The sequence below is a fragment of the Neopsephotus bourkii genome, unplaced genomic scaffold, assembly GCF_033783945.1.
Source record: "Neopsephotus bourkii isolate Nb327-2 ecotype Australia unplaced genomic scaffold, CSIRO-AGI_Nbou_v1 NB_1067, whole genome shotgun sequence".
In the NCBI taxonomy this organism is placed as follows: Eukaryota; Metazoa; Chordata; class Aves; order Psittaciformes; family Psittacidae; genus Neopsephotus; species Neopsephotus bourkii.
In genome coordinates this window covers 3,398,967-3,408,157 of record NW_026901555.1, presented here as the reverse complement: position 1 = coordinate 3,408,157, position 9,191 = coordinate 3,398,967, and the positions used below count along the sequence as shown (strand labels likewise).

The window sequence follows — 9,191 nt, the reverse complement described above, 5'->3', positions numbered from 1 at the left end:
AGTGAACGCAGAACACCACTTCCCAAGAGAAAAAAGGCCAGATTTCTCCATGGTGGCAGACCCCAGAAAGCATACCTGGAGCTGGCCCAAGCCAGCTGGCCAGCCAAGGAGGAAGAGGAGTTAATGGATCCCACCGGCTCTCACTCAGCAACAAACAACAGCGATTAACTGCGAAGTGTGAGAGACTAATTGGACATTTAACCCAGTGCTGGCACAGAAGGCCTTGTGCTGTAGCTGAAGAGGAAGGAAAGATTCACTCCTCAGCTGCACACTCTCTAATAAGCCCTTTGCTGTAATCAGATACAACCCAGTTGCACCCCGTCTTCCTACAGACAATTCTCCCCATGAGGGATGCTCAGCAGGGGCCAGCACTCAAGTTGGGTGGGTGGAAGAACAGGAGGAGAGAGGAGCTTTATGAAAGTTGACATGAATAAAAACATTGCCCAATCTGGTTTTGTTTGTCATTTCTGTTAGCTTTTCTCCTGATTTTTTTTTCCTTTTTTTTTTAATTCTCAGAGAAAAACAGGTTTTGCAAGATTTCAGCTTTCCCCACAGTGCTTGAAACACAAATGTAGCAGCATCCATCATCTCCATGCAAATGAGCAGAAAGTGAACATGACCGGAGCGTGCCCCTGTGTGCATGGGAGACAGCCTTGCTCATCCTGAGACCAGCATCACAGACAGCACCCCACAGCCTCAGCCAGCCCAAGTTCCCCACGAACTCCACAGGAGATTTGCCTGAGTAAGGCTCTAGAAAGGCAACACAACTGAAACTACTACACATACTCTCCCAGATATGTATGTTTAGCACCGCAGACAGATCACCCTGTGAATATAAGGCTCTTGGCTGTGCCTATCTTATCTACAGACTGGTTTTATGCCATTGCCCATTATGCAGTGAGTTAGTGGCTGAAAAGACAGGGAATCCACAGAAGCTATATGGCCATGGTGCCTCTTCCCATAGCAGTCACACCAAATGCCACCTGGATAGCTGTGTGAACCTGACAGTCTTGGACTGAATGTTTCCCAAATCCACAGACACTCTCAGGATAACCACTCCAGCATTCCCACCATAAATAAGCATTTAGGAGAGCAGTGTTCGTGCCCTTTACTGCTGATCAGCATTGACTGATGAATTTCTATTAGGGCAAATGTCCACAGAGAGCATTTAGCTCATCTCCCCACAGGCTTTTCTGTCCTCATTGGCCACAAAGCATCCTCTTCCACATGGCATCTCCACAGCCCTTCCCTCACTGCTTTCATCCAAGGCTGGACTCTGCCCACTGTATTCAAGCCCTCGCACACACCAGGTAGCAGGACTGCTGCAGTATCAAAAAGCCCTTCACCATCACCCACACGCTATGTCGAGTCTTGGCCTCAACCTCCCTCGCACAGCAAGACCTGCACGTACTCGGTCTCAAATCAAACCATGGGATGGCAGCAGCCTGTACACATGACCACATACATGAGGGTTTGGTACCATTTGCTGTTTAAGGTTTCCAGATGAGCAGACAGGACTGAAAGGCAGAGACTGCCCACAGCTTCTGTGCTGGGAAATGCTCCCATGACAGGTTACTCTGACACCTTTAACTCCTCAGAGGGATGTCTGCTCAGGCTCAGAGCACTTCCTCTCTTTGGGAGCCACTGCCCCAGGTGGGTTTCCCTTTGCTGCTGTTCATCATCCCAGTAGCCAGCCCAAAGCACAGTCTGGGACTGATTAAAAGATACCAAGTGGTTTGAGGCAGGGATAAAAACTTGCAGACAACAAAAAGAAGGGCCAGAAGGAGAATCCAGCCTGCCCTTGTCCAGATAAGGTGTTCGTGCAGCAGGGATCCTCAGCTGCCCCAGGTATGCAGTCATGATTCCTTAATGCTTCACAGACTTCGCAGGTCCATATATCAGCACGCCTTGCCAAGGGAGCTTGGCTAATAAGGGTGATTTATGCAGCGGTCACTAATGGCTGACCTGTGCTTCCATCAATCTCTCCTGGAGGTTTCTGAGGATCGAGGGAGATTACAGCTTTACTGCCATAAATACGGGAAATGGTGCAGTGCCAGCATCACTGTCCCAGGGAGGGGAGAGGAGAGGCAGAGGAGACACATGATGCTGTGCCAGGCAGCAGGTGAGGTGCAGGTGGGAGCAAGGAAGCCATGCACCCACAGCTGTGATACCTCCACATTGTGCCCAGCTCCACATTGCCCAAGCTTGGATGGGGAAGCAGGACTCATCTTGAGCAGCAGCGCTGAAGAACCCCCAGGGTACCTCTGGCCTCCCACTGCTTTGAGGTGTTGCCACCATGCACAGCACGTATCTTGCTCTGTTTCTAAACTCAGACCCATTCATCTGCTTCACAGTGAGCTGAAGTGAACAGGAGTGAATAAGAGAGCAAAACATCTGAGCTGGGACATCCCATGTCCAACCTCCCATGGGCACCATGCAGCAGCTCTCCCAGCAGAGACATGGCACTATTTAACATCAGTTATTTCTCTGAGGTAGCAACCAGAGTGTGGGGGATTTGCTTTTAAAATAAAACATTCTGAGCCAGCATAATTTCTGTGAACTGCAAACAGAAAATGAAGAGTTAACCCAACCACAGCCAAAAAAGAGGTGGAAAGGGAGATACAGGAGGATAAAAGGGCCCTCAGGAGGAGTCAGCTTGAGGGGAAGAAACAGAGAAGAGAAAAGGAATTTGCTTCCACAGAAACCCCAAAGGGCTGAAAGAATTTGTGAACCAAAAGACCAAAAGAAGGGGCACAACCTGACTGAGTTGGCACATCCCCAGGAGGTACAGTGGCTGTGCCACACAGACACTGCCCTGGGTGGTTAGCTGCTTGGGGAGGGGCATAGCAAATTTCCTAGTGAAAGATGCTTAAACAGGAGGAGAAGGCCAGCCCCATCAATGGGGCAGAGCAGGAGGCAGGCAGGTCCACAGGAGGCAGAAGGCTCTGGGGACTTCTGAGCAATAGCAGCAGCAGCTTTCTCCTTGACCTGTGACCACCAGTCAGGATACTGGCTCGAAAATGAAACCTGTGGCATTTAGGATGCTCCCAGCTCCTGCCTTTTCCTCTGCACTTAAGGTTGATTCCTCAGGTTGTTGCTGTGGGGAGGAAAAAAATGTTGCCCTAGATGGATGGGGATGTGCTCTGCTTGGGGACTGTTGCTCCTCATGGCAATGCTAAATTTGGCCTGATGGATTGGGAACACATGAGGTTCCAGGGACACAGAGCCTTGCTTTCAAGGTGATGCTTCTACCCTTGAACACAACAGTTGCTAGAAATACCCTGCTAGGACAGAGGCTGCGGATGAGGGACCAGATCCTGACCCACGGCATCGTTTGGGGCATCGGCAAGAAATAGTGAGAACAAGTGGGAAGCACACCCACGGGCAGCTGTGACGGATGCGGTGCCTCCATCCAAGCCTCTCTGCTCAGCTGAGCACCACGGTCTCAGGCCATCAGCTGTCCTGGCATGGCGCTCTCTTTTTGGCATCCTCACCCTTCCCATAAAACACATTAAACATTTAGCGGAGAGCTGAAGCTGTCCGCCTCCACGCCAGGCAGGAGTTTCAGCCACTGGGAAGCAATCCCTTCCCTGGCATGGAGAAGGGTGAAATATGTATTGAGGGGAGGAACAGCTCCAAAAGGAAAGACAGAGAGACAACTTTGTTGTCCCAGCCAAATCCTAGCCTGACAAATTCCGCTTCTCTAAAATGCTGCCTGCATTTTCAATAAATAACGAAAAATCACAACAAAACCCGATCTCTCCCATCCCTGCTCTTGCAGCGGGCTGCACAGACACCTGCCACATCCACCCCAGCAGCCGCTGCCTGGCATTGTTGGGCGAATTGATCTTTGCGTAGAGCTTGCACATTTGTCTGTAAAGCTCATTAAGATCCGGCAAGATGAAAGGCTGTTCAGAAATGTAAGATCATTATCGTTATCAAAAGAAACACACAAAACTGCTGCTATAGAGGCAGATTTGTTTCCATATAGAAAGCTGTTCAAAGTTCTCTGAGAAGCTCTTTAATAAGATGGCTGTTATATGAATAAACTTCAAGAGCTTCTCTCACGCTGGGGAAAACTTCCAAGGACCCCTTTGCCTTTCACGTCTGTTCACAAATTTTCCTTGCAATTTCTGACATATCAAAGATAATTTCAGTACAGGGAAGGGAATCCTGTCTGCCAGACCTCCTGACTCGTACGCTGCTAAAGTGGCAATGCACAACAGTGATGCACAGGGATGGGATGGGATGTGGCTACAGACATCCCTTGGCTCATCTCCAGAGGTGAGAGTGGCTCTCCCTGGGCAGAGGCTCTCACACTTGGGATGGAGCATAGTGCTCACCCATGGGGCAGCAACAAGCAGCCCCAGAAGCTCTCCAAAGAAAATAGTTCGGGTTTAAATACACCAAATCCAATTCATAGTGGTCTCCGCAGCAGAAATTCCCCATCCAATAGCCACAGTGGGCATCACTGTTAGCCATGGGGGGCAGTTTTGTCCCTTGTGTGGAGCAGGGACATCCATGCCCAGTGCCAGACAGGCAATGCCACAGTCTCACACCTCCCACCAGTGCCTCCTGGTCATGATGCCAGAGACCTTTGTGTGTCTGGCATCCAGGAGCCTCCAAAGAGTAGCTTCACTGAAGGATTGCAGTCCCCTGTACGCACAGCCTTCAAAGAGGAACTTGTTTTAAAACAGACTCCAATTCCTGCACTAGAAGGTGGCCAGTGCCAAGCCTCAGGCTTGGACCTGGCTGACAGGAATCTGTATGCAGTGAATCTGTTCCTGCCTGGAGGAAGCAGAAGAGTTAACCATACTCAAAGCACCATATTTTTTCCAAGAAGAATCAGTTCTTCCCACACAGGGTCATTTCTTTTTTGAAACCAGCCTCCCTTTTATCCACAAGAAAATCTGCTCATAATTATAAACCAAGGAAGAAGAGGTTTCTGGAAATATTCATTTGCAGCTGAGCCATTTTCACCCTGGCACAGGCAGAGTGAGCCTTCCTCACTCCCATCTGTCGCGTTCGCACTGAGCGCGGCGGCGGCGATGCCAGCCAGGCTCTGCCACCCAGCGTGGCATGCTCAGGCGGGAGAACGTGACACCGTGATGGGATAAGGAGGAGGGGGGGGCACTGCAAAACTGGGCAGGACTTGGAGCCTGCGTCCTGCCCAAGATGTTCGCCTTACACATGAACAGCTTGGCACCACGAGGGGCAGGGGGAAGGAGGAGGAGGAGCAGTGCAGGCGTTGTCTGAGCTCCGTTAGGGAAGAAACAAATTGGAATAATCTCACAGTGTTGAATTTGATAGGGTCCACAGGGCCCAGGCCACCTCTGCAGGCAATATCTGCAGCCATAACAGCAGAGAAGCAGAGCACTGCATGCTGCTTGGGCCAAAACCTGGGCAGCAAGTGTCCCCTTGCCTACTTGGTACCCTCTCTGATTAGTGAGCCCAGGCAATGGGGTCCTTACTCCTTCTACAAGGAATGGTCTAGAGCTTTTCCCCTTTGTGTCTCTTCTTCTCCCTTAGCTGCATCCCATTTACATTGCCACGAATAAATCAATCTGCTTCTTGGTGCCTACACCTTCAAATATTTATAGACTGTTATTATACTTTTCATTCCCTCCCTATCCACACATGCCCTTTCCTTTAAATGTCTCTCTACCGAACTATGTATATTTAGTTCTTTTAATCCCTCCCCATAAATCTACCCTGATCCCCTCTCTGCACTGTATCCATTTATTTCTGTTAATGAGAGGCACAGCAGAGTGCACTATGGTGGATAGCCATGGTAGAGCTTTCCAGGATGGGGCTGTTGTCACCCCCCTCCATGGCATGATGCCTGGGGACCACAGCTCAGAAGTGCGTTGGATGGCTCAGAGCATCCCCTGGGCACCTGCTCTAATACATGGCTCTGGGCTCCAACCAGGCTTCTGCTTTCTGCCCTCGTTCAATTTTGCTTTTTCTAATTTCTCTTTTATTTCTTTTATTTTTCCTTCTCCCAACTGCAAATGACAAAATTTTGAGCAGCTCCCAGACAACTCACAACCCCAGAAATAAGCTATTTCTGGTGAGCGAATTTAAACTTCCTTTCTTATTTGCAAATGCCTGTGAGCAGCTTGCGAGTATCAGGAAGCCAGAAGTCGCGGAAGGTTGCAAGTTTGGGTTTTGGATGTGCATACCACATGGGATCCTTCTTTGGTCTGGCAAGCTCAGAGCCATCAGGAGCAGCAGCCCCATTCCCCAGGCCTCCACACTCAACATCCCCATTTGGCAACCATCCTCCAGCCTCTCCTTGAGCACAGCCGTTGCCGTGGGCATGCCAATATGCTACAGAGCAAGCACCCAGAGTGTGTGAGACCCAGGGGGCAGAAGGCTGGATGCTCTACAGGGCTGGCCCTTGCTCTGAAGCACCCCTGTAACATCACTCCCTACCCTCCCTGGGACTGAGCTCTCACAGACTGGGACAGGGACGGGTGAAGAACCCCGCTGCGTGCATGGAAGGAATATGCTGAGCCTGGCAGCTCAGCCATGGCCAGCGCTGCTCATGCGAAGTTTGATTGTTGAACAGGGAAGCAAAGTTCATCTTTAAACAGAGAATAAAAGGGGGAAGAAAGAGACTGCTGAGGGAAGCATGTTTGCTAGTGCCAGGCAGGCCACAGGCAGAGCTGAAAAATCTACTCGAGTTTATAATTTGCTGTAATGAAGCTGCTTTAGGCAACAAAGCCCCAGTGGTCACAGTGATAGAGCTGGTGATGGGCCAGTGACACAGAGCACTGGCGTTAGAGCCTGCCTATCAAGTCCTGTCCTCTGCCCCAATGACCCACAAGATACCCTAGCAGCAGCTCATCCTCTCTCTGCCCCCCCCAGCCAACCCTTGAAGCTCCTCCATCACGATGAGTAGAGCATCAGTCCCAGGAAGAGCTCTCTTCCAAAGTCATTCATTTTCTGCAAGGGAGATGTCCTCAGCCCAGCTGCAAGTCCTGACCTCCTGCTGTCCTTGCAGAAAGGACACAAGATGTGCTGAGTTTGGCTTGGATAGTTAATGTTCTTCATACTAGCTGGTATGGGGTGATGTTTTGCATTTGTGCTGGGAACAGTGTTGACCACACAGGGATGTTTGTTATTGCTGAGCAGTTCTTACACAGCGTCAAGGCCTTTTCTGCCTCTCACCCCACCAGCGAGTAGGCTAGGGGTACACAAGATGTTGGGACAGCTGACCCCAACCGACCAAAGGGATATTCTATACCAGATGGCATCATGCTCAGTCATATAAACCTGGGGAAGGAGGAAAGAAGGACATTTGAGTGACGACACTTGTCTTCACAAGTCACTGTTACGTGTGATAGAACCCTGCTTTCTTGGGGATGGCTGAACACCTGCATGCAATGGGAAGTGGTGAATGAATTCCTTGGTTTGCCTTGCTTGCATGCACAGCTTTTGCTTTACCTATTAAACTGTCTTCATCACAGCCCATGAGTTTTCTCACTTTCACCCTATGATTCTCTCTGTCAGTAGCTGACTTATTTGTCTGACACAAGCTTTCAGCCCCTTAGCTTCTGAGCCACCTTCTCTCCCCATCCAGTACTTGGCTACTTCTCCATTTCTCACCCAGCAGGTTCTGCTTTGTCTGGCTGAGCAAAACTCTGCTCGGCTGGAAGTCCTTAAGAGATTAACACAACTTCAATCCCATTACGGTAGTTTCTGTGATCCTCTGTAAATTCTGGGGCTCACAGCCATGCAAGCAGAGCCCACTGAAGAAAAAGATGGACTTTTTCTTCACCTTCAACGTGGTGCTTGTGCTAGAGAATAAGCACCACATTTCTGTCCTTGGCTGCTGCAGCGGTGAATTGGGATCTCCTAAGCTATATCCCAGGCCCAATTGGGTGAGATGGGCCTGTGTCCTCAAGCAACGAGTACACCTCTATGAGGACAGGAGCTGCTCCCCAGGTTTCTGACCTCTGAACAGTGGGGGCTGTAATTATCCTTTGGCCCTCACATAAATTGCTCATTTGACTTTGAGCACCAAGTGCTGACTCGCTGGCTCAGTTTGGAATCGGGGCTTAAATCAAAGAGTTTCCCTTAAGGGATCTGGGGGAGAAGGAGACAATTAGATTTGAGCCCTGAAGTTTTACAAGTCTAATAAATTTCCTGGTAGCCTCCGGCTGCTGTGCAAGAGCCTGGCGAGAGACCTCGGTGAATGAAAGCAAGCATTTCTCAAGACAGGAAGCCATCCCGGCACAACACAGGTCTGTCTGCGGGGGCACTGACTCATCTGACCTCCCCCCTCCTGCTGCTGCTGCTGGCAGCTCTGCATCTGGGCTGAGCGGTGGGATGGCGAAATTGCATCCCTTGTGCCATGCTGGGACAGAACATCCAGGACAGTGCACAGCCCTGATCATCCTGTATCCCACTCCTCCCTCTGCCCATCAGAGATGGCCTCAGGGCTGGTCACTCCTTGGTTTGCCTATTCATGATGGCCTCGGGGCTGGTTGGTGGCTGAAGGGAAGAGAAAGGTCAGAGCCAGCAATGTGGACGGAAGCAGTTGGCTGCTCACTGCTAGAGACAGTGAGGGAAGAGCATCATAATTGTGCTTCATGCAGTGCTGCCAGAAAGGGGGTGATGGCACCAAAGCAGCAAGCACCTGGAGAGGACAGGGCAGAGCAGCCCTGGGAGGGGAAGTTTTCCCCATGAAGCAGATTCACCCCAAGGTCCAACATCCCTTGGAAGGCACAGCCTTACCTGCAGCTGCTCACAACCCTGCCAGAGCTACTGCTCTTCTCACCAGGGCCCTAAACACATCCTACCTTCACTTCAGCAATGCTAATGGAGAAGAGGATGAAGAAGGAAGCTCCTTTCTCCAGGAAACCCAACTTCCTGAAGGTCCCTGCAGCAAACCTTTTGTTGCTGCTGCCAAGCCTTGTGCTCCAGCTGGGCTGGGGAGGGTTTAAATCTCCTCCCAGGGCAGGTGAGGTGGGAGCAGCTGAGTGGGCTGTTGTGGGGATGCTGCAGGCTGTTCCTGAGGGGGCCGTGTACTCCAGCACGACGACCTGCCTGCACTTGCTTGGGGCTGCATGGTAGGATGTCCGAGGTCCCCTGGGCTGCTGTGTCCCATGTCCTCACTTGTGAGAGTGCAGGAGGGGCTGGGGCAGACACACATAGCCCAGCAAGGAAAGGTCTGGCTCCAGCAA

At 50.8% G+C, this 9,191-nt stretch overlaps 1 long non-coding RNA gene across 1 annotated transcript; it reads right to left on the bottom strand.

Annotated features, from left to right (window-relative positions):
- Positions 1-1,093: 1,093 nt before the first annotated feature.
- LOC133216914 (uncharacterized) lies at positions 1,094-8,887 on the bottom strand. The gene is made up of 2 exons (XR_009726753.1): positions 8,808-8,887; positions 1,094-2,560 (listed from the first exon to the last, which is right to left on the bottom strand). It is a non-coding gene; the product is annotated as an uncharacterized LOC133216914 (long non-coding RNA).
- Between the last annotated feature and the right edge of the window lie 304 nt (positions 8,888-9,191).